Source organism: Sciurus vulgaris (genome assembly GCF_902686455.1).
Source record: "Sciurus vulgaris genome assembly, chromosome: 1".
Classification (NCBI taxonomy): domain Eukaryota; kingdom Metazoa; phylum Chordata; class Mammalia; order Rodentia; family Sciuridae; genus Sciurus; species Sciurus vulgaris.
The window spans coordinates 155,139,195-155,163,511 of NC_136461.1; the positions used below are offsets into that span (position 1 = coordinate 155,139,195).

General features: G+C 38.0%; 1 long non-coding RNA gene across 4 annotated transcripts in view; it reads left to right on the forward strand.

Annotated features, from left to right (window-relative positions):
- LOC306647171 overlaps positions 1–17,325 on the forward strand; it is a 31,151-nt gene extending 13,826 nt beyond the window's left edge. For 2 of the 4 annotated variants that reach the window (XR_013760045.1, XR_013760046.1), the window contains 3 exons: positions 12,093–12,197; positions 12,229–14,219; positions 14,480–17,325. This is a non-coding gene — a long non-coding RNA (uncharacterized lncRNA). The remainder of the gene's footprint in view (positions 1–12,092; positions 12,198–12,228; positions 14,220–14,479) is intronic. The other 2 variants (XR_013760044.1, XR_013760047.1) reach the window with 1 other exon arrangement.
- Positions 17,326–24,317: the final 6,992 nt, after the last annotated feature.

The window sequence follows — 24,317 nt, forward strand, 5'->3', positions numbered from 1 at the left end:
GTTCTGTTAGTACTACTATTGCTATTGCTACTACTACTACCACCACCACTAGAAACAAAACATTTGAATAGCACTTATTAAATGTCAGCCTTCTTTTAAGTACTTGGTATATTTTCTCATTTAAGTCTTCACCCTCTGAAATAGTGTAATAGTTATCTATTGCCACAATAATGCTGTGTAATAAACCACTCAAAAACTTAAAAATACAGAAAAGATAGCAAATTACAGCAATCATCATTCCCCCCCGTCCCCCAAGCTATTGTGTTGACTGGAACCAGGTTCAGAAGACATTGACTGGGTTCAATCCCTGTCTTCTGACTCCTTGGGTGGAAACAGGGTCTGTAGGATGCCTTGCAGGACTATTTGACCCACCTCTGTGTGGTCTCTTTGTTTTTCAGAAAGTTGTCCTGGGTTTACCACATGGTCATAGCAGAGTTCTAAGGAGAAGGAGTGGAAGCACACAATGCCTCTTGAAGTCCATGCTCAAACTGCCTACATCACTTGTTACATATTCTATTGGTGGAAGCAAGTCAAAACACTAACCAAAGATCAAGGGTTGGGGGAACAGAATGCTTCTTAATAAGAAAAGCTACAAAGTCAATGTCCTAAGTATAGTAATAAAGAACTAGGGCCACTATTTGCATTTCCCCCCACACTGAGTATTATTTTTAACCTCATTTTAAAGATATGGAGACACTAAGTAACATGCTTCAAGGTCATGAACTAATGAAATGTGGCAGTCCAGTTTCAGTCTGCGTTCTTAACTTCTAAGCAGTATCTTCTCCCTCTCTCAGTTCAAATGTTAAATAAGTTCAAAGAGTGATAGAGGAAAGGCAAAAAGTTGCAAAAAATGTTTTGAAGTAGCTCTATAGAAAGAATAAAAAATTCCACACAGAAAAGTTTAAAAACAGGGTCATTATGAAAAGATGACACTAACAATCCTACTCTCTTTGTGAAACCAGGCCAGATCTACAAGTAACGTTTGATGGCTGAAAGAGAAGTTCTGTTGAAGGTGGTTGACTTAGTGGAAGCTGCAGCTTGTGGGAACCCATCTCATCCCCTTAACTGGAAGGCGGTCACAGTATAGAAAAACATTGCTTACGAGGATAAGATCTTGGTGGTATAAACAGCTAGGAAAAGGTCTTTTGCAACTTTTTCTATCAGCTGTAATAATAGCTTTAAATTCTGCAGCTTGGTTGAATAAGTTGGTTTATAATACTTAATTTTTATAAGATGTATATATGGGACGATGTAGTTCCCCTCCTGAGTGAATGTAAGAGATGTCCACAAATGTGTTATGTAGTTGATATTCTTTTTTTTCCTATTTATATATTTTTTATTTTTACAGACTGCATTTTGATTCATTGTACACAAATGGGATACAACTTTTAGTTTCTATGGTTGTACACCATGTAGATTCACACTATTCGTGTAATCATACATGTACATAGGGTAATGATATCTGTCTCATTCCACCATCTTTTCTACCCCTGCCTCCTCCCATGTCTCATTTCCCTCTACATAATCCAAAGTTCTTTCATTCTTCTCTTACCCCCCACCCACCTCCATTATGTATGTAGTTGGTATTCTTAATGTGTAAAATTTTTAAAATTATACTTTCATTATACTCTGTAATAGCATCTTTCTTGACCCCCTCATTTTCCTGTTTTCCACTTTATTTTTTTTATAGCAGTCTGAGTAATCTACCAAAATGCATATGTGATCATAATACTCTTCTGCTTAAAAATCTTCTGTAATCTCCATATGTTCAGAGAGAAATTTCAGCTCCTTAAGGACCTTTATCAGGTGGCTTCTTTTTATCTTCCTTATAGTTTTCTATCCTTTCTCTTCCAGCTAATTACCTTGCAAAATTCCAAATGCCTCATACACTCATAGGTTTTTCTGCCTTTGCTCACCTGCTGTTTTTGCAAGAAATATCTTAACATAGTAACTTCTTGCTTTCTTCTCCCTCCTTCTCTCCCACTCTTCCCTCCCTCTCTCCCTCCCTCCTTCCTTTCCATCCTTTCTTTCTTTTTCTTTCATGTTTCTCAGTTTGAGAGCTGGCCAGAGAGAGCAATGCTACAATGGAAAAACATGTGACTAGTACCAGCCAAGGTAATTGGGAGCAAAAATCACATATGTCATTTCTGTACCCAGACAGAGGAAAAAATTATGTGACCCTTTGGTCTTCTCTCATACCTCATAACTAAAAAGGGTGCATATTCCAGGTGGAAGAACTGTAAATTGATAGGATGCTCTCTCAGTCTGGATACCTATTTGACTCTGAAGCAAACTCCCCCATCATTCCTGTGATAAACTTGTATGAATGAAAAATCAATTTTCTTTTGTTAAGCTACTGAGATTTGGGGAATGATGTAGTGCCACATCATAACCTAGACTATCATAAAACATTATTTCACTATTAGTTTGAATATTCATTTTTGTCATTATTAATGAATTTGAACTTTCATACATTTATTGAGCATTTATATGTTACTTGTGATATTTAGTATTTCTTCAATAAAATGGGTATTCAAAGACTACCTATTTTTGTGTGAGGCTGTTCATACTGATTTAGGTTACATATCATTGATGATAAAATAATGTTTCTTATTTATTAGTTGCCTTTTAATTTTGTGATATATTTTAATACTCAAAGGTTTTAAAATAATCTGTCTTAAATATTTTTCCCATTTTCATAATAAAATATGATAGACTGAGTCTTTTTAATTTCTTCTTTTTTAAAGCACGAAACTCTGCAATCTATTGTGATTTATCTTGATACATGCTGTTTAGTAGAGACATAGTTTTGTACTGAACACGTTTATCTTAAAACTTAACTTGACTCTCTCTTAGTTAAAAGATAGCTTTGGTGATATGCTTCTGATTTATTCCCTAAACTTCCTTCTTAGAATATTAAATATTTATTTAGTACATTCAGGAGAACTTGGCCACTTGGGACTCCCCTGACAATCCACCTACTCCAGGGATACAGAGGACACCTAAGGACAGGCAAGAAGCAGGGGAGATGCATGGTTCGGTGATGCAAATGATATGTCACGACAGTGGGGGAAAAGCATTCTTCCTCAGTAGCTCTTTAGTTAGTGTTTTATTTCTTTACTTAGATATTCAGTCTTTCATGTGGTAGTAAAGTAGATTAAGGGCTGAGAAGCATTTTGCCATGCTGATGGTAAATACTTGACTATTTTTGCAGTTATGTAAGTGAAATATCTAAGTAATTTACAATTGTGGAGACTTTCATTATGCTTAGAGATAAACTATGCAGTTAGTGAAAATTATCTTGCTATGATTTCAGTTACATGATATGGGTTCAAAGATTTATAATAGGATGTAGTAATGTTCAGTTCTCTAACCAAGTACATGTAGATGCCCCTCCTTTGCCACAAAGGTCTGATAATGACCACAAGATCTATAATAGCCTACAAGAGAGATTTTACACATAGTAATCAGAAGTGTGCCTGAGTGGCAATGTCTGTGTGTGAGTGGAGGGGAGGAAACAGAGAGACAGAGACAGAGATGCAGAGAGAGAGAGAGAGAGAGAGAGAGAGAGAGAGAGAGAGAGAGAGAGAGAGAGAACCTAATCAGATGCAGCCTTGCCAGAAGTAGGTTTACATACCAAATCAACAGTCTTCTGCTTTAATAGAAGATCTTTCTCTTTCATGATATAGATTCCCCCATCCTGTCTTTCTCAGACTCACCTTGGAAAAAATTTTTAGTGATTCTGGGCTGTAATAGTTCTGCAAAAGAAGGCATATGGTTCTACCTAGTATGAACAACAAAGAGAATTGGATAATAGCAGCCATATTATCAGTTTTCAGTATTTGTAGAAAACACCAAATCCTACAGTGCTAGCTCAAAATTCTACTAACCATTTGAATTTCCCAGGAAGGTGTGATTGAAACTATATAAGGAATTGGTCTGTTAGTTTAATATAAAATGCTTAAGCATAAATGCTTTATGCTTTAAAGACAAGCCTTCTGAATATTGACAGGGTAACATTTCTAAACTTCTCAAGACTCAGAACATTTCTTTAAATAATCTATTTGCATTTCATTAATTTATATCTTTGAAGATTATTTATTGATTGTTTGATATATGTTAGGTATAGTTCTAGATATTGCACTCGTGATTTATAACAGTGATAACATTATTGGTGTGTCGTACTGGAAATATATCAGTGAACAAAACAGCAAATATTTCTGCCCTTATGGAGCTTCTATTCCAGTATGGGGAGATAGACAATAAAGCATAATAAATAACCTTGTTACATGATATATAAGAAGGCTCTATGTACTATGAAGAAAAATAAACGTATGTATGGGAGCCGGGGAATACCCAGAGCATGAGAGGCTTTAACAAGATTAGGCTTCCATGGTCCAGTGCTATGTGAGCAAAGAGAGACCCCTCTGATACTGGGGCAAAAAATGTGAGAATATTTTGCAGTAAAAAGAGGTATGATTCTGGAATTAATTGAAGGTAGAGACATCAGCATTTGCTAACAGATTGGATATAGGATTTAGAACAATAAATGCAAAGACTCTGAGGTAAAGAGTTTCATCATTCCAGGAATACCAAGAAATCCACTGAAGCTGAAGCTAAAGGATCAAGGAGGTCAGACAATGGTGAGGCCAGTTGTGCAGGGCTTCATAGGCAATTATAAGAATTCAGCTTTTAATCTAAAGTGGAAAACTATCTATTTAAGGTTATAAGTTTACATTTGAAAAGATTCACTGTCTTGTTGAGAACAGACTGGAGTGGGTTAAGTGTAAAAGCAGGAAAACCAGTTTAGAGAATGTTGTAATAATCCAGGTGAGAGAATTTAGTACTTAGTCCAGGATTCTAACCATGAGGGTGTTAGGGAGAGGTTAGATCCTATATGTAATTTGAAGGTACAGTCATCAGTATTTGTTAACAGATGGGAAGTAGAATATGAAGAAAAGAGACGTGTCAAGGAGAAGCTTAATGTGTTATGTCTGATCTCCTAAATAGATGATGATTCCATTAAGTGAGATGAGAAAGGGAAACAGCATCTAGAAGAGAAGGAAAGCCCTGCTATGGAGATGTTAATCTAAAGAGCAAGTGTCATATTAGATCCTTAGATGTGTGGATATGGAGTTCAGGGGAGAATAGTGAGTTGCAGACACAAACTTTAAGATGGTCCCTGACTGCGTGATACTGAAGGTAATGAATCGCTATTAAATCAACTTTGCCAGTGAAAGTAATCAGAGAAAAGTTGCAGTGAGGCAGCTGGGTATTAAAAGTTCTGGAAGAAGAGGAAGGGCTCCAAGAGAAGCAGAGTAGGAGTGTTAGTGAGGGAGGGAGAAAATCAGGAGCATGTCTTGAAAGCCAGTTAAGACTTATTTCCAATGCAGCTAGCTGATAGAATATAGTGAAAACTGAGAATCTGTGCGTCCTTTTAACAATTTGGAGGTCATTGGAGTTTGATCTAAGCCTGGCTCAGTGGAGGAGCAAGGCAGGAGAAAGAGGGACAGGAGTGTAGGAGGGCAGAATCTGAAGGGAGAGATTGGGTCCAGAGAGTTGAATGTTTGTATTCTTCTTTTTTAAAAATTGAATATGTAAGAAATAAAACATAGTTGTATGGTAATGGAAATGATCCAGTGCACAGAGAAATTGAAAGTGCAAGGGAGAGAAGAGAAGCTGTTTCTTGAATAGGCTAGGTTGAAGGCAACTTTGCGATTAATTGAGGAGTTGGCTTTAGATGACAATATGGGCAGTTTGTCTGTAATAACAGGAAAATAGAGCATGTGAGGAAGCTGTTACTACATATATGATGATGGGAAACCTTGAGGGTGTCCTCTGAGGCTTCATTTCTTTTTTCCCCCACAAAGTAGGAAGCACAACTGCTAGCTGTGGCAATAAGAGGATAGAAGGGACTTTGAAGGTAGGAGGAGGGAAACATTTCAGAAAAGAGTCACCTAGGAGAATGGATGAGGTAATCAGAGTGCATAAGGAATGTGGGGTGGGCATGCAGGAAAGGTGTCCTCATAGCTTGGGGACGCTAGGCACTCCACAACTAGTCAAAATCACCCTGAGATTCTTTCCTGCCCCTGTTTCCTGGCAAGTCCAATCAGAATTACTCTCTGTCTAAACTGTACTTCTTGACTTTTGTGATTTACTTTGTATTCTTGTCACTAATTGTTTGTACCTCGGAAATGAGTCCTTTAGGATATTAATAATTAATGTTGACCATTGAGGCTATTTTCGATTAACCTTGGGTTCATAACTAGATTTAAAAGAAGGAATTGTATTTCTGAATTAAGTTTGTGGATTGGACTCATGGAAACATGGTTAATCTAGCTATGTTATGAATAGAGCAATATCTGAACTCTGGCCATGAAAACTTTTGTTCTGAACAGTTTTGTGAATGGGCAAGGAGAATATAGATTCTATGAATGTAGAGGGAATGTCTCCTTTAGTAGTTCTGTTTGTGGATAGATAGGGAGGACAGCAGAGGGCAAAGGGACCCCTGGAAAAAGAAGTGTCTTCCTAATTATCAACTTAGCCCAAGTACCGTTTTATGGCTATGACAGAACAGTCTGTATCAGGTGATGAAAGCTATGTGCATTTTCAATGCCCAGCTAGTCTGAATCCTGAAATCACCACTGATGGATTTTGACTCTAAGCTCAAATTAATAGAGTAAGTAGAGAGGTTTTATTAATATTCTATGATATGCCATTTTAAACAAATATCATTAATAGCTAAGAATGACTTTAGTATAACGAAGTATGGAACAGATAAGAAAAGAAAAAGTGAAGGAACTGAACATTCTAAATTAGAAATTCTAAAAAAAACCTTAGAAATCTTGAGTTGTAATTAGGGCTGGGTCAGTGACTGGAAACCTTAAACAAATCCTATAAATTATGAGGTCCTAAACTTCTTATTTGAATATGCAGCCTTGAGCTACATGTTTTCTAAGGACTCTTTTGGTACTAACAAATAATTCTATGAAGTATTTAAGTTGTGTCATTATTAAAATAGAATGGGAAAATATTTTGATGTCTGTCCTAATGTACTTTATTCTCAATTGCTAAATAGATCTTTATTTTATAATAAAATTAATACATTTTAATAAGCAACAGATGACTGAAAAAGAAGAAAAAACACATTTAATCTCAACTCTCACTAATAATATTTTGATGTCCGTAAGATTGTTGCATAACAATTATTACTGTTAATGGAAAATATTTATTTTATTTTAATTAGATTTTTACTGTCAGAAAGTTAGATGTAAAAATATTAGTTTCTTAACTGGATATCTTTGCTGAACTCTCATTTTAAATTATTTGTACTCAATATGGTTTTTTCTTCATGGAGAAAACTAATCAGCAAATAAAAATTATTTAAAAATTCTGATTTTTTTTTTTTTAGTTAACTATACCTTCTACTCTTAGAAAGGAATTTTCAGCAATTTTTTCTAACATTTCTATAATAATAATAATAATAATAATAATAATGTTGAGAGAAAAAAATTCTGCCTGTTAAAACTTTCAAAAAGCTTATTAAAGTATTTTATTAAGAAGTTCAGAAAATTATAAGGTAGATGTTCTGTAGTTTTTTGGTATTTATGATTATTGCAGAGTTTCCTTTGATTTATTTGGGAGAAATTATATTAATAAGACTTCAAGCACATTTTTATATTGAGATTGAGCGTAAGTTGGTCATGTAACAGAACTTCAGTAAAGCAATGGATTACAAATTTCAGTTTTTTTTTTTTTTGAATTTTGGTTGAGGTAGGTCTGTGGTTTTATTATTTTTAGGTTATTTTGGTTGGGTTTTGTTTTAGGTGAAACTATTAAACATGTTTCTCTACTTCAGGACTTTTCAGTGTCATTAGCCCTCAAAAGAGCATTGTAACTTTATGTGAAATAGTGTGAATATTTTCTCCTTCCTTTGAACTCAAAAAAATCATCCTTAAAATCTGGACAAATTCTCAAGTAATATTACGTGTATGTAAAATATTCTATATACATGCATGTGTATATATGTATGTTTTATATATAACGTATCATATATTTTGCTATGTATATTTTTGTATATTATGTATATATTTATATCTTTTCAGTGTTCCATTGTTGATTTGTTTTAAGACAATTTGATCTTCTATCTCTTTCTAAGAAATGCTTCTTTCAAACAGGTTTTCAAATTTATAAGCACAAGATTAGGTACTTTATATAAAGTAAATACTTTCTCTGGGAACTTGAAAGGAATTTCCTGTAAATAATATTCTACATTATTTTTTAGGTTTATTATACCCTCGACACTATTTTTCTTCTTTCCAGGAAGCAAATATTTTTGCAAAGAATCTCTATATTTTAGAAGCTGTGCTTTCTACTGTATTTTTTAAACTTTTTTTTTTTTTTTTTTTTTTTTGCTTAAACTTATGTTAGAAGGAAGACTGTGAAAAACAAATTTTGCTCCCCAAATAGCATAGCATCGAATGATTATTCATGATTCCCTGCCTCTCTTTTCCCTGGCTGCCATTCTTAAAATTGAATATTAAATTCAGTTATGCTGCACCTCAGGTAGATAGGAAAAGAGCTATTGCCATGAGAAACTTTATTTTTGCATTTATTTTCTGTTCATATGTGCAGGGAAAGAAATGTACCACATTTCAGCTGTAGAATGCTGTGTGAGTTCCAGTGTGAGTAAATTGGTGGGGAAAAGGAGTGTTGTGTGTTATGTCTTGCACTGATGTAGGGAGGAGTACCCTTTTATTCTGGATTATTCATCTCCTTAGGTAGATAAGTGAGAAGTGAGGTTGGTTCAGGGCTTTATTTTGATAGCTTACATTTCCCTGTGGTATCTTGCACAATCACCTTTGCATTTGTGAAAATTTCTCACCTTTGCTCCTAGAGTATAGAGACATCAGGAGGATCCCTTCCCCACTGCCATGTGGAGGAAAATATGTCACTTTTCAAAACAGTGGAATATAGAACAAACAATAACAATATACTGAAGAGTGGGTTGCTCATTTTCCGAGTATTTGTTTATCTTGGGGCTGGGACAGTCTAGGGCAGAGCTCATCACACTTAGGCTGCCTGTTCTTCTATCCCTGTTCTGCAATTATTCACTCTTAGTGAGAATTGGCAATTATTTGTTTTACTTACTTCCCTGAAAATGGCATATTTTCAGGAAAGGAAGTTGCACTTCAACTTTTGATGTTTTTTTCTTCACACTGATTCAAATTTACTGTATTTGGTAGTAGTTCCTGCCAAAACTTTGTAATATGTCTTGGCAATATTTACTAGTTTCAGAACTGATAAACATTTCTTAGTTTTGCTTCTTTTTGGCTATATCTTTGACTTGCATCTCAGTTTCTATGAGGAGGATTTTATGAGTTTCTCATAAGAAATAACCCATTTTTTCTGTCCCGTAAACACAAATGAGTGAAACTACATAGAATGTATGATTATTTGAACCATGACAGTTAAGATCTCATGAAGCCATTTTCAAAATGTGTTCCTCAGATCCAAATCATGTTGATGGGAATTATGAGAGAAAAGGTTTCCACAGTCAAATGCTAGTAAGTGAAACTATTAAACATGATTCTTTATTTCAGGACTTTTCAGTATCATTAGCCCAAAAAAGAGCATTGCAACTCTGTAAGAGAGACATGACATGCAGTAGACTCTAGAACTTATTTAGATTTAGTATCTATTTTTTTTTTTCTAGAAAGTAACACAAAGGAAAAATAAAACAGTAGAACAGACTCTGGAAAATACTGTTTGTGTTAGTCAGTTTTGCCTAGTTATGACCACATATTATCAAGAACAATGTAGAGTAGGGAAAATTTATTTTGCTTCAGAGATTTAGTCCTTGGTAAGTCAACTCCATTACTCGGCCCAAGTGGAGGCAGCACAACACAGTGGACGGGTATTGTGGAAGAGCAGTGCTCCATTCATGGCCAGGAAGCAGAGTGGGCAGAGAATGGGCCCCGGGAAGATGAAACCTTCCAGAGCATATCCCCCCATGACATACCTCTTCCAGAGAGGACCCATCTGCCTACCGTTACCACCCAGTTAGTCCATTGAACTAGGAGGGAGTAATGAGGCTACAGCTCTCTCAATCCAGTCATTTCACCTCCGAACACTCCTGCATCAACACAGGAACTTTGGGGAGACACCTCATATGCAAACCATAACGTTGATATAAAAGCAAATTTCCTAGTTGCAGGTGAAGGACAAGTTTTCCAATGTTAGTCTTGCAAACGCACTCTTAGAACTGTCCCTCCCTCTCTTCCGCTCTCCTTTTCTGTCTCTTCATTTATGTATCACAGGTTTGTTCCACTATGCAGGAAAGCCAACCATGTAGAAAATGCTTGCCCACTGTGTGTGCAAAACAGAATAGTTCCCTTGAATTATCATTTCATATGTGTTAAAAAGGAATAGTTGATAGGAGGGAAATAGTATGTTCATCTCCTACCCTATAAGAATATTGTGAGAACTGAATAAATGATGAATGTAAAGTGCAATAAAAGTCCCAATGCTCTACATTAAAACTTGTAGACCAACACTTAAAACATGCTCTAGTAACACACAGCTCTCTTGAGATTCATTGTGATGTACATTGCAGGTCCATGATAATTCCAAGTTTTTGCTATTATGTAATTTTTAAGAAACTTTGTGTGTATCCAATTATCTTTATAATAATATTGTTATCATTCATTTGCTTTCTGACATATTTTCTTTAGTGGAAAACAGAAGGAAAAAGTTTTAGCTAACCTGTTAGAATTCCCTGGGAATGGACTCTCTTGTTATTCAGCATATGCTACGGTACAAGCGCATCTGCTATGGTACAAGCACATCCGCCAGAGTTCATGTGTGGGAAACTTAATCCCCAATGTAACAGTTTTGAGTGTTTGTGGGGAAGGATCTTTAAGAAGCCATTAAACCAGGAGAGCTATGCCCGTGTTAATGGATTAATACCATTTTCTTGGAAGTTCAACTGTCATTGCTGGAGTGTGTTCCCTAGAAAAAAATGAGTTGGGTCCCTTTCTGTCATGTATGAGAGTGCTTTCTTGCTCTTTTCCCATCCAACATGGGATGATAAGCAAGAAGGCCCTCACCAGATGCCACAGTCTTGATATTGGACTTTCCAGCCTTCAGAACTATAAGAAATAAGTTTCTATGTGGTTTTTCCATATATTCAAATATTCTCTTACAGAAGCACAAATTGAATTAGGGCAAACAATTGGTACTAGAGACTTGAGATACTGCTTTTACATCCTGAAAATGTGGATATGTATTTGAAACTGTGTAATAGGCAGAAGCTGGAAGGGTTTGGAAAAGCAATCTAGAAAAGTCTTATATCGCCATGAATGGAATGTTACAGATGATTCTGTTGAGGACTCAGAAGAAGAGAATAACTGTAGGGAAATCTGAATCTTCTTAAGAGATTACTTAGGTGACTGTGACCAGAGTACTGTCAGAAATATGAACAATAAAGGCAACTGTGATGAGGTCTGAGAAATGAGGAACAGGAATAGCAAACTATAGTAAAGGCCATCCTTGTTATAAAACAGTAAAGAACGTGGATAATTTGTGTCCATGCACCAAGACTTTATGGAAAACAGAACTTAAGAGCAACGAACTAAGCTTTCTGATGGAAGAAATTTCTAAGCAGAATATTAAAGGAGCTACTGGCTTCTTTTAACTGCATACAGTAAAATGAGAAAAAAAAAAGAGAAATGATTTAAAGACAAATTAATAATTCAAAGGGAAACAGAATGCAAAAATCTTGAAAATTTGTAGCCTGGTCACATAAAGAATGAAAAAGCAAATAGAGTGCAAGGACACAGCCAAGTGATGCTTTGATAAAGGGATTAGCATGGCTAGGAGGGAGCCAGGTGCTATTCATCAAGATAATGCAAGAATGATCCTGAAGGCATTTCAGAGATTTTCAAGCTGCCCTTCCTATCACAGGCCCAGAACTCTAGGAGGACAGAATAGTTTTGGCGGATGGGCTTTGGGTGCCTTCCATGGGCTTGCTGCTCAGCAACAGTGCCTCAGGCTCTGCTCTGTGTATTTTTTTTTTTTTTTTTTTCCTTCAGTACAGCTTGCCTGCCCCAGTTTTGGCACAACTGGCCTCAAGTGCACCTTGGGTAACCTCTCTGGAGGGCACAGGTGGTAAGGTAAGCCTTGGTGGTGTCCACGTGGTGCTAACTCTGCAGGCATGCAGACCACAAGCGCTGTGAGCATGTGGCTTCTTTCACCTGAACTTCAAAGGGTTCCACAGACAGTTTGGGAGCCCAAGCAGAGACTTGATACAGGGACATAGCATGAATTTTATAGTTTAAGATATTTTTCTCACACTTATTCTCAGTGTTTGGGGGGTAGAAAGAATTCAGGTTTATATGCTTAACTGCAGATATTCTAACTGGAACTCTGGGATTAGTCTGCTGAGCTGTTTGGAAGCTAGGGGGTGAGCCAAAGCCAGCTCTGGGGACTCTGACCTTGCTGTTAAAGCTAACTCCATGGATAGCCATCAGAAGGTGATCTGAGTGACTGGACTACTGAACACATCTCACTTTTAATTCTGGAGGCATACCAAGCAAACAACCCTACAGTCTTAAATGTGGTGTCTGACAGGATAAATTCACTTCATGATTAGAAAGTTGAAGCCGAGTGGTCGGTGATTTCTAGAGAGCCAAGTTTTGAAGGCAGGACCCTCATCATAAGGCACAGGCACACAAAGGAAGGGACTACATATGGCCTATGGACACAGATGTATTCCTTAGAATCCTGACAATCCTTCAAGTTTTATAGGGAAACTTAATTAGAGAAACAGGTGAGAATCATAAGAGGAGTACTTGGGGGTTGGGATTGTGGCTAGGATTAGGTCCCTCCTCCTGTCTCTCCTTGATTTTGCATCTTTTGCCACCATTATTCTTGTCTCTTCGAATCAGCTTTTAGTGAATGCAAAGAATGGTGACATTTCCTCAAGAATAATGGTGAACAAGAAGGGGTAGGAGTATGGAAGAAAGAGAAGAGTTATAATCCAGAAAATTCCTATCCTTGATTATTTACCTTAAGTCTGCAACCTGGGGCTCCTCAGGTGCATCTGAATAGATCAGTGTTTAAGCCTCTCCTGCAAGTCATTACTCCCAGGATCTCTGGGTATAAGGCCCAGATATTTTATAAAGCTCCTTGGGTCATTATGCTATGCAGCCAGAATAGAAATCTAGTGGTGTCTGCCAACCTAATCTCCTTTCTTCCTTTTCATCTTGCTTCCCCACCTTTTCTCTTCCTCCTCCTCCTTCAACCCAGTCAGAGATAATAATAGGAACCATGCCCCTAAGATTTTTCTCATACTGCTCAGTAGAACCTTCCAAGGAAAGAGGAACCCCAGGTAACATGACCTTGTGAGACAGATAATTCTTCATCTCTTTTCGTTGTGTTTGCCCATAAAATGGCCTGGTCTACATAAAGAACACAGTGTAAGCAGATATCCTTATATAAATATATATGACTTCTGAGGCGAAGGGCAAATGTATTTTCTTCATATGACTGTGTTTGACAATTTCTGAGAATGCTCAGATTCTGAAAGTCGATTATATAAATCTAAGGTAATAATTTTGTTTTCCTATATTTCCTTCTGAACTTTTTAAAGTATAAAAATCAAAATTTATTTCAATCAAGTACAGAGGAAGAGATAAGTGTGGCTTATTTTCTTTATGGTGTCCCTGAAGATATCATGTGCAAAAAATAAATAAATAAATAAAGAATGTGGTGAACAGAGCGATGGGCAAAGGTCATGGTCTTCACATTTCCAGAAGATTTTTCTAGACATTAGAACCATTGTCCCTCTTCACACTACTTCTGGAACAGTTATCACCACAGCATTGAATGCTGTTTATGTCTTCAGCCAAGAAAACTTACTTGAAAAAGAACCCTGATGAGAGAAGGAATGTTTGATGCTTCCAAGAATTTTATCAGATGAAAATTTTCAGGTCCACTCCATATTTCAGCAAACAAGGCCCTTACTCCATTCTGTTATCTCTGATAGCAATGATAGTTCATCACTGTTCAGTGGGAAGAAAATAAGAGGTGAGGAAGAGTCAAGAACCAACACTCTTTCTTTTATGAAAAGTAGGAAAGAATGACAGAGAAATAAATTCTTTGACCAAAGAAAACTTCAAGTGATGAAAGCAATTCTTTTTGCTCTGAGTTAAGAACAAGTAGGTCTTAATAATAAAGTTCTTGAGGCAACATATTGGTTATAGTCATGAAAAATGCTATTAGTATCTCTCTTGTTCATAATGCCACATTTGTCAGTAATCAGGCATGCTGGAATTTTTATACTGTTTGTGAATCTCAGAATGTTTTTCCAGTTTCCATTTTGCTCTCTAGAATTTTGTTCATTTTTGAATTTTATGCTTTTTAAAGCGATGTATAATATGTGTTTAGCTAAATTTGGCTTCTCTGGTTGTTTTGCCAGGTTGCATTGAATCACATCATCTATGACTGTGGTGATCAACATGAGTCAGATTGAATACAATCCATCTTATCTTCATCACTATCACCATCATCACTATCATCAGCATGCTACAGTGACTACTATATCTTAAAAAATCAATATGTTCATATTCTATAGGAAATTTCAATGTAGGTAATAGTTTTTTATTTAATTTAGTTTATTTTGTTTTTGGATTACTAATATAGAAACCATATTTTATTCAGCCACCAGAGGGAGCTCCCAAATCTATGCATTCTAAAGGAAAATAAATGTGGTTGTATTATGGTTAACACACAAACATTCAATCAGCTGTGACTCATGATGTTGTCTGCTCATATATCAGGTCTTTTGTACATAAAGTGCCTAAAATCCTGTCCTTCTACACATGCCACATTATTTTAATGCAGTTCTTAAATAATAGTCTTTTTCTATTTTTTTTTTCTTTTTTTTTTTTTAGTTTGAGTCATTGTTATTTCAACCCTATATTTTAATTTTGGATAGTATTGATTAATTCCCTTTGTTCTGAATGTATAATTATATATCCCCTACATTTTTTTTTCATTCCCAGATTTTCTTAAATTGTACCTTTACATTGTCAAACTTATGATACTTTACCATAAATTCAGTGGTTACTACTTAGCACGACTTCTCTTTTCCTTATTCCTTTGTTTGGCTAATTACTGACTAGATTTCATTTTCAAATTTTGTTTTCGTTTTTGTTTTTTGTACTGAGAATTGAACCCAGAGGCACTTAACCACTGAGTCACATCTCCAAACCTATTTATTTATTTATTTATTATTTTGAGACAGGGTTTCACTAAGTTGCTGAGGTTGGCTTTGAAGCTGCTGGGATTACAGGTGTGCACCACCACGCCCAGCTAATAGTTAATCATTTTTAAAATTTGTTCGTTAGTTTTTTTTTTTTTTCTAGAAGTGTCTTTGTGTTCTGGAATCCTTAATGTTTTTCACGTTTGGGAATGATTTCTTGTTGCCTCACTTACATATGATAAAGGTAGGTATAATATTGTCAGGTTATGTTTCCTTTCCTTCATCTATGATTTTATTTTATCCCAAGAAGATTCAAGTGTTTCAAATTTTTTTCCAAAATATTATGTGGGTGTGGGACAGGGAAGAAAAGTATCCAAATGTTTCCTGCAGGTAGAGCAAGTTTCTACAGAACTGGCTCTCCCCTTATGATGGGTCTTGGATCTCCCAGAGCAATCCTCCTTTTGAATGTCAAGCATCTTAAAAGTGAGCCTCTCAGCTACATTTCCTTGGCATTTGCCAGGTCTTTCTCCACCTGCCCCCTTAGCTATATTGAAATATAATTGATATATTAAAAAGCTGTACATTTTGTAATTTGGGCATATGCACACATCTGTGACACTGTCACCACAATCAAGGAAATATACATATCTGAAAGTTTCCTAGACCCCCGGCACACTTGTTGTGTGTGTGTGTGTGTGTGTGTGTGTGTGTGTTAAGAATGCTTACCTTAGTGGGACAATTCTGGCGAGGGACAGCTCCTAAAAGAATTTTGTGTTTACTTATTTCCTCTGTACTCTGCTTTAAAGTGTCCCAAACTTTTTTCAGAGTCATGTAATCAACCCAAGTTTGTAGCTGTGGAAATTGTTGAACACAGAGGTTAAGCAAATTACCCAAGGCCATGGAGCAGATGAGTGAGCAAACTGGGAGCCGATCCAGGACTCTGAACTGCTGGGTTGACATATCATCTTCCATTGTTTCACAGGGCTGTGAGCTGGCCTACTTCTTCCCATCACACTGAGTTAGAATCAGCTATTCTGATTCTCATTTCTGATTTGAAATCAATGGAATTTCACCACTAGTACTTGACTGTTATCTCAATAGATAACTGAATTATAAATAATGAAGAGGTGAAACAGATTCCTTCAGAGTCAGTGTTGATATATTCATTCTCCTTCACTTTCTTTAACCTCTTATTCTTTCCCAGCTGCTTACAAACATACGCAGTGGGATAATAAAAAATTTTAATAAAGACACTGCTTGAACATCAACATTTTGGACAAAGAAAAAAGTATTTTATTTGATATTGGCATAACCGTATTTTAACTAGATATTTATTTTTCTGTGGATAATTTTAAAATGATCAATTTGTAAATAAAGTAAAAATATTAAATAAATAAAATCACCATTTGATTTATATTTTTCCACAAAGTACAGCCACTTTCTAACAAATATGAATATATATTTAACAGGTTGACAGATTCTAGCTTTTTGTTGTTGTTGGTTGTTGTTGTTTTGCTTTTGGTACTGGGGATCAAACTCAGGTATGCTTTTCCATGTGCTACATCTCCAGTCCTTTTTATTTTTCAGAAGTTTGAGATAAGAGGATTGCAAGTTTGAGGGTCTCAGTTTTTTTAGCTAGATCCTCAGCAAATTGAGACCCTGTCTCAAAACAAAATATAAAATGAATTCTAGTTTTTCATAAACAAATTAGTTCACTTCCCTTCCTACTGAAGAAACTTAATCAATGATAGGGTCTCCTAGAAACAAAGAGAAGTCAGTAGGCTTTCTACACTACTGTGATTGTCACCTAGTTTACTGCTGTTTAAGTCATTTTTTTTCGTCACTGTGACCAAAAGACCCAACCAGCACAATTATAGACAAGGAACAGTATATTTGAGGGTTCAAAATCTCAGAGGTCTCAAACCACAGACAGCAGACTCCATTCCTTGGGGTTCAAAGTGAGGCAGAACATCATGGTGGAAGAGTGTGGCTGAGAGGAGCAGCTCACATGGTGATTGGAAAGCAGAGAGAGAGAGATAAACAAAAAATATAACCCCTCCCCCCAAAAAACCCCAAAAAATAAACAAAAGAAAAGGTAAAAATAATTAATACAATAAAAAACTTTGACATGTTGCCAAATACAAATATATACCCCAAAGCCACACCCCAACCCCCACCTCCTCTAGCCACACCCACTGCCTTCAGTTACCACTCAATTAATCCCATGAGGTGATTAATTCACTGATTGGGTTAAGGCTCTCATAAACCAATCATTTCTCTTCCAAATATTCTTGCATTCTCACACATGAGCTTTTAGGGGACACCTCACATCTGAACTATAACAGCTGCTTTACCATCTGCTGCTGTCACAGATGGCAAGGAATATGCCACAGTAGGGCCCTTGATAAGAGCATGGGGCATCCCAAGCACTACCCTTGCCTCCCACTCCACCTACTAGTCTAGGAGTCCTCCACTGCTCAGCTACCCCTACTAAGAAAGCCACAGGACTGGCTTGGTACAGGGTCCCTTATCACCCATGTTCTGTCTCCTGCACTAATACAGACCAGGACTGCTGCCTCCTCAGCCTACCACAGGGGGCAGACACTGACTGATAAGTGTTTATAAAGAAACAAATTCCTAAGGAAAAGGAGGCAGATACAAAAATATAAACAGAAGAAAAAGATAAAAAATGAGTAATACAATAAAATAAAATTTGACGTTTCCATTCTCACCTTTAACAGCACATTGCATGAAACAGTTTATTTCCCTTATTTAAAAATAAACAACTCTTCATCAATTCTGAAAAAGTATGAACTTAAGCTTTAAAAAAGATGTAATTTACATTTTTTTCTGCATTTTTTTTTCTGGGTAGTGTTTACTTTTTTATATTTTGTATTTCAAATTCAATGATTTTATAAATATGTTTCACTCGAATATCTCACCTTTGTTATAATCCTCCAAATTAATATTGCATTCCTTAGAAAGCCCCCTTTGCAAAGGAGAAAGCACCATGAACATTCATTTTTTAACTTCCTTTGCCAGTCAATGGTTTTCATCCTTTGCATTTTTAAAAACCTGAGCAAAGGTGCATAAAACATTCTTATTCTTAATGAGAAGAGCTATATGCAAAATTCAAAATTTTTAAGACTGTGGAAAGCATTATGAAGAAATATCACTCCTGCTGATGGCTGAGCATACTCTTGCCTACATAATCCTATGTTCAATTTTTAGCATGGTAGTGACAAGCAAGCTCAACTGCTGGGGTCTGAAATTTTGCTTCCCTACTTATAGCATTATTTTGGGCACATTTCTTAATTTTTCTGTATCTCAGTTTCTTCATTTATACAGTAATAAAATGGAAATAATAATTTTATCAGTTTGTTAAGTGAATTAAATAAGATTTTAAAATTTTGCATATTACTAAAAAATATAACAGTGCAAGACACTTTATTTATCAGGATTAAACTCAGGAATGCTCTACCACTGAACTACATCCAAAGTCCTTTTTTACTATTTGAGACAGGGTCTCACCAAGTTGCCAAGGCTGGCCTCGAAATTGCAATCCTCCTGTCTCCGTCTCCTGAGTCACTGGAATTATGGCATGGGTCATCATACCTGCTTGTTAACTTGTTTCAATAAAATAAAACAGATACTTTTCACTGCATCACTATGACACTATATACTAATGACTGAGTTCTTTCCCCCTTACGTACCCATAATCTTGAATAGAAGTCATGAGGGTGAGATGCATTGGGGAGCTGTCTGGGTTCCCAGCTTTCTCGTCAACAAAATGATGACCATGATATTCCCTGGAACTGTGATGTGAAATGGAGTGAAGTGGTACACATGGAGTGCGGAGGAAAGCCTCCAATTGGAAATAGGTACTTGTCAAATGCACACAAATAAAAAGAAATAAACATGCGAAAAGTTATCATAGAAATTCAAACAAACCACAAAGATTCAAGAAGATAAATAACTACCACAGAAACAAATTGTTCAGAGGGTCAGATCGTTTTGGCCTTTCATTATTGGATTCAAATTAAACTATTTCAACCCACTCTTTTTAAAGTAAATGAGCTCTTTAGAATTTCTAAAAAAAAAAAAAATAGGTTATCCTTCCTTTGTTTTATAAACATTTCTTGACATAGAATTAAAGACACCAATATTTTAATAATAACTTTCTATTATGAGAAAAGTCTTGAGGAAATACTGTTAAGGTTTACTTAAATGTGTACAAGAATACAAGACAAATGGAGATACTTGTGTGTTTCTTTCTTTTTTGCACAACTCAGTGGTGGAGAAATAACCGCTTATGGCTTTTCTTGTGAAGATGACTGTAAGAAAATGAAAAGTGTGGGGTCTAATTACAAGTCAATGATTTACATGCAAAAGGGAGGTAAAATTGTCTGGTGCAGAGTAGGAGCCATCTTCATCTTGACAAACTGGATTTTATTATAACATGATTGGGAATGAACCTTAAAAATGCCCCTTAAACACTGTGGCATGGCTAATAAATACTTTTGAAAGTATATATTGTGGTGGTATGAGAGTTTAGTGACACACAGATAATTTCAGATAATTTGAGAGCTGCCTTAGTTTTGGTGAAACATAACCGTGTTAACTGGGGACTTGGTGGACGGTGGGAGAGACTGGGCTTAGGAATCTGTCCAAACGGAAGGGACACAACAGCACTGAGGTATGACAGGGTACCTGGGAAAGTCTCTGGAGTTGGCCACTGGAAGGAATCAAACATGCTCTGATACTGAGCAAAATCAATGAGCAAGTGGTGCATGGAAGGAGGCTGGGAAGTGCTATGTGGGAGATGTCAGGGCAGTCCCTCTAGCACCAGATAGGCATCAGTCTATCACAGGATCTGGAGGACAGGTGAGGACATGACAGTGCAGACCTGTTGGGAAAGAGGTAGCTGTAACTCAGTATCAACTGAGTTAGAAGGAAATAGAATAATCTTGGGCACTAGACATATTATGTAAACAGGATTTATAAAAATGTCCTTGCTTAGAGAAAAGACAGGTTTTAAAACCTAGGTTACTCAGCCACAAAGAATAATAAAATTATGGCATTTGCAGGCAAATGGATGCAGTTGGAGAATATCATGCTAAGTGAGATAAGCCAATCACAAAAAACCAAAGGACGAATGATCTCTCTGATAAGTAGATGATGACACATATAGGGGGTAGGAGGGGGGCAAGAATGGAGGAAGGAGGGACTGTATAGAGGGAAAAGATGGGTGGGAGGGATCGGGGGGAGAAAAAAAAATAACAGAATGAATTGAAAACTATTACCCTAGGTATATGTATGATTACACAAATAGTAAGCCTCTACTTCATGTACAGAGAAACAAGATGTATCCCATTTGTTTACAATAAAAATGAATTAAAAAAAAAAAAAAACCTAGGTTAATGTTGAACCTCCAGGTGACAGCCTAACCGTATAGCATAATTAAAACGATCTTTGCCAATAACTTACAATGAATAAATATGTGAATTTCATAGAAGGATTTTATTTACTAGCCCTCACAAAGGCAGATGAAAACCAAAGCACAGTTCAGTAAAGTTCAAAGCAGGGCCACCAAGGAGGTATTCCATGGATCTATGTGAGCTGCTCTCTTTCAAGAAGTTTTTGTTTTGTGCTGATGGTACCAAGACTTAAGAGTCTGGTACACACAAATTTTCTTATGAAGGGTAAAGATATAATTTAGAAGTATATGTAAATATGGAAGTCTAGGGATGAGAAATGAAATAGGTTTCATCACCTATTTCAGGCCCACAAAATACAGGCCCACAATCACTTCTGAAGAAATAGGTGAATGATGGAAGCAAAGTGTCCTTCAGAGGGCATGCCATTTGGATTGCTTTTATCTTCCTTGAAATATTGTTTTGGGCTCCACTTACATAATTAGAGACTGCAGGATTTGATCCTGGTATGGGCAATTCAACAAGCCAAGTTGACAGCATACAGGACAGCTCCTGAGTAGGCTGGCCTCTGTGGAGCCATGCCTCCTCTGATGTGGGCAGGCAGGCAAATGATAAGCCACGTCGTGTAAAGGCTTGCTTCTTTTTCAGATGATAACACAGGAGAAATGAAAGAGAGGCAAAGGCCCTGGTTGAGTTACCTTAGGTTTTACTCCTTTCACTGCTTATCCAAAGACAATTGGATCTTTGACCTTTTTTTTTTTTTTTTTTTTCTGTTGTTGTTATTCTAATAACCAACATTATTTAAATGTTGACATCAAAATTGTTCCTCCATGATTAAATGACAGGGGGAAAAAAAGAATTGTTTTTCTGAGGAAAAATGCTACCACCTACAAATCCTACACTCAACCAACTATTGGTCATGTGCTTCAGAAACAGAAAGTTCTTTTCTCAGATATGAATTCTCAGAAAATACAGGCCCACAATCACTTCTGAAGAAAAAAAATCTCACCAGTCAAATCAGAAATCTATTAAAATAGAGATCATAAAAGTAAGAAAGCGGGGTTTTCAAGATGGCAGCCTAGAGGGTGGCTGCATTACGTGTTGCTCCAGAACTCAGGATTCAAGAGAGGAGATATTGAGACGCTTGGGACCAACTCAAAGTAGCCGGGTGACTCTCACCCCCTGGGGGGGCATCCCGGATGGGACGGGGGTCCCAGAACGCAGGAAACTTTGTGAAGTAGAACTGCCGGCGAGACGCCCCTCCCCCCGCTGGAGCGCCATAGAGGAGGCCGCTCGGCAGAGCGCTGGGACTCGGAGCAGCCACTGGGGCTCCGGCGGCTGCCCGGGGGAGGAGTGGCGGGGAGAACTGTGTGGACTCAGGACACCGGAGCCTGCCCTGAGGAGGAGGAGAGGAGCGTGGCCACTTGGATTCGGAGAGACTGCGCCAGAGCTGCAGGCGGTTGCCAGAGGAGAAGCCGCGCGGCGAGCTGTTTGGAATCAGAACGACGCTTCTGAACCCCGGGGCCTGCCCTGAGGACGAGGAGGAAGAGGAGCAGCCGCTTGGATTCGGGTGACTATACGGGAACTACAGGCGGTTGCCAGAGAAGGGGCTGCGTGGCGAGCTGTTTGGACCCTGACCACTTCTGAACCCCGGGGCCTGCCCGGAGGAGTAGGAGAAGGAGGAGAAGGAGCGCGGCGGGTCCTTTGGACTCGCAGTGGCAGCATTAGCGCTCCAGGCGGCTGCTCAGAGGAGAAGGCGAGTGGTGAGTTGTTTGGTCTTAAAGTGACAGCTCCTGAACACAGGGGGGCTGCCTGGAGGAGAAGCGTGGTGGGACGCTTGGTCTTGAGGGACCACACCAGAGCTCCGGGCGGTTGCCCAGAGGACCCGGGCAGCGGGTCACGTGGATTCAGAGCCACTCAGAGGGACTGCTCCTGAACACCCGGGGGGTTATCTGGAGAAGGAGGAGGAACGGGCAGGGTCACTTCGACTCGGAGTGATTGATTGCCCCGGGCTACGGGTGGTTGGTGGGAGGAGGAGGCACGAAGTGAGTTTCTTGGACTCCTAGTGACCGCACCGGCATACTGGGCGGCTGTCTGGAGGAAGAGGCCTGTGGCGGGTCTCTGGGACTCAGAGCGATTGTTCGGGGCCACAGGTGGCTGCTCAGAGGAGGGGCCACGCAGCCAGGCGATTAGGTGCAGAACAGGGTCCCAGGATCTAGGAGGCTTCTGGGTGGAAGAGCCGCACAGAGACAGGCTTAGGGCGGAGCGAAGGTTCCAGGCCTGGGGGCAGATTCTCTGAGGAGGGGCAGCCTAAGGAGATTCATCTGCAAAGGTTGAGGCTCCCAGGCCCAGGAGGTAGGGCTGGGCCCCTGGAAACTTTGCAGAGGAAGGCAGCCCAGCCCAGGCAGTAGCTGTAAATTGAGGGGAACCTCTAGGAGGAAACTGACCAGCGAGACCTCCCCACCGGGTGAGTCTTCCCTGCTGGGTGAGGTTTCCCACAAGGACGGTAAAACCAGAGACTCAGGCCCAAACAGGCCTTGCCTCAGCCCACAGCCTAGGTCCCCTTTGGATGACCATTGGTCAACAAGTGGAGGCACCTCTGCCCACTAGCAGGGAATATACCCCACCTGAAGGCCACCACTCCTAGAGAGGCAGCTTCCTTGTGGAGCACCGCATTATCAACCTCCTCCAAGACTTCAGCCTACTGAAGGCTAAGAGGGGATATATATAGAAATCTTCAGGGTCATTGTAAATCAACAGAGGAAATCTGCAATATCTCAGCGGTCCACTGATATCTGAACAACATGAGAAAACAAGGAAAGAAAATGCTGCAAACAAATCTAGATGTTACATCAATAAAACCCAATGACAGCATGGCAGAAGAAATGACAGAAAAGGAGTTCAGAATGTACATAATTAAAATGATCAGAGAAGCAAACGAGGAGATGAAAGTGCAAATGCAAGCATTGAATGATGAGATGAAAGAGCAAATGCAAGCATTGATTGATCGCACCAATCGACAGTTAAAAGAGCAAATACAGGAAGCAAAAGATCATTTCAATAAAGAGTTAGAGATATTGAAAAAAAACCAAACAGAAATCCTTGACATGAAGGAAACAATAAACCAAATTAAGAACTCCATAGAAAGCATATCCAATAGGATAGAACACCTGGAAGACAGAACCTCAGACATTGAAGACAAAATATTTAACCTTGAAAACAAAGCTGAACTAACAGAGAAGATGGTAAGAAATCATGAACAGAATCTACAAGAACTATGGGATATCATGAAAAGGCCAAATTTAAGAATTATTGGGATTGAGGAAGGCCTAGAGAAACAAGACAAAGGAATGAACAACCTATTCAATGAAATAATATCAGAAAATTTCCCAAATCTGAAGAATGAAATGGAAAATCAAGTTCAAGAGGCTTATAGGACTCCAAATACACAAAATTACAACAGACCCACACCAAGGCACATTATAATGAAAATACCTAACATACAAAATAAAGACAGAATTTTAAAGGCTGTGAGAGAAAAGAACCAAATTACATTCAGGGGGAAACCAATACGCATATCAGCAGATTTTTCAATCCAGACCCTAAAAGCTAGAAGG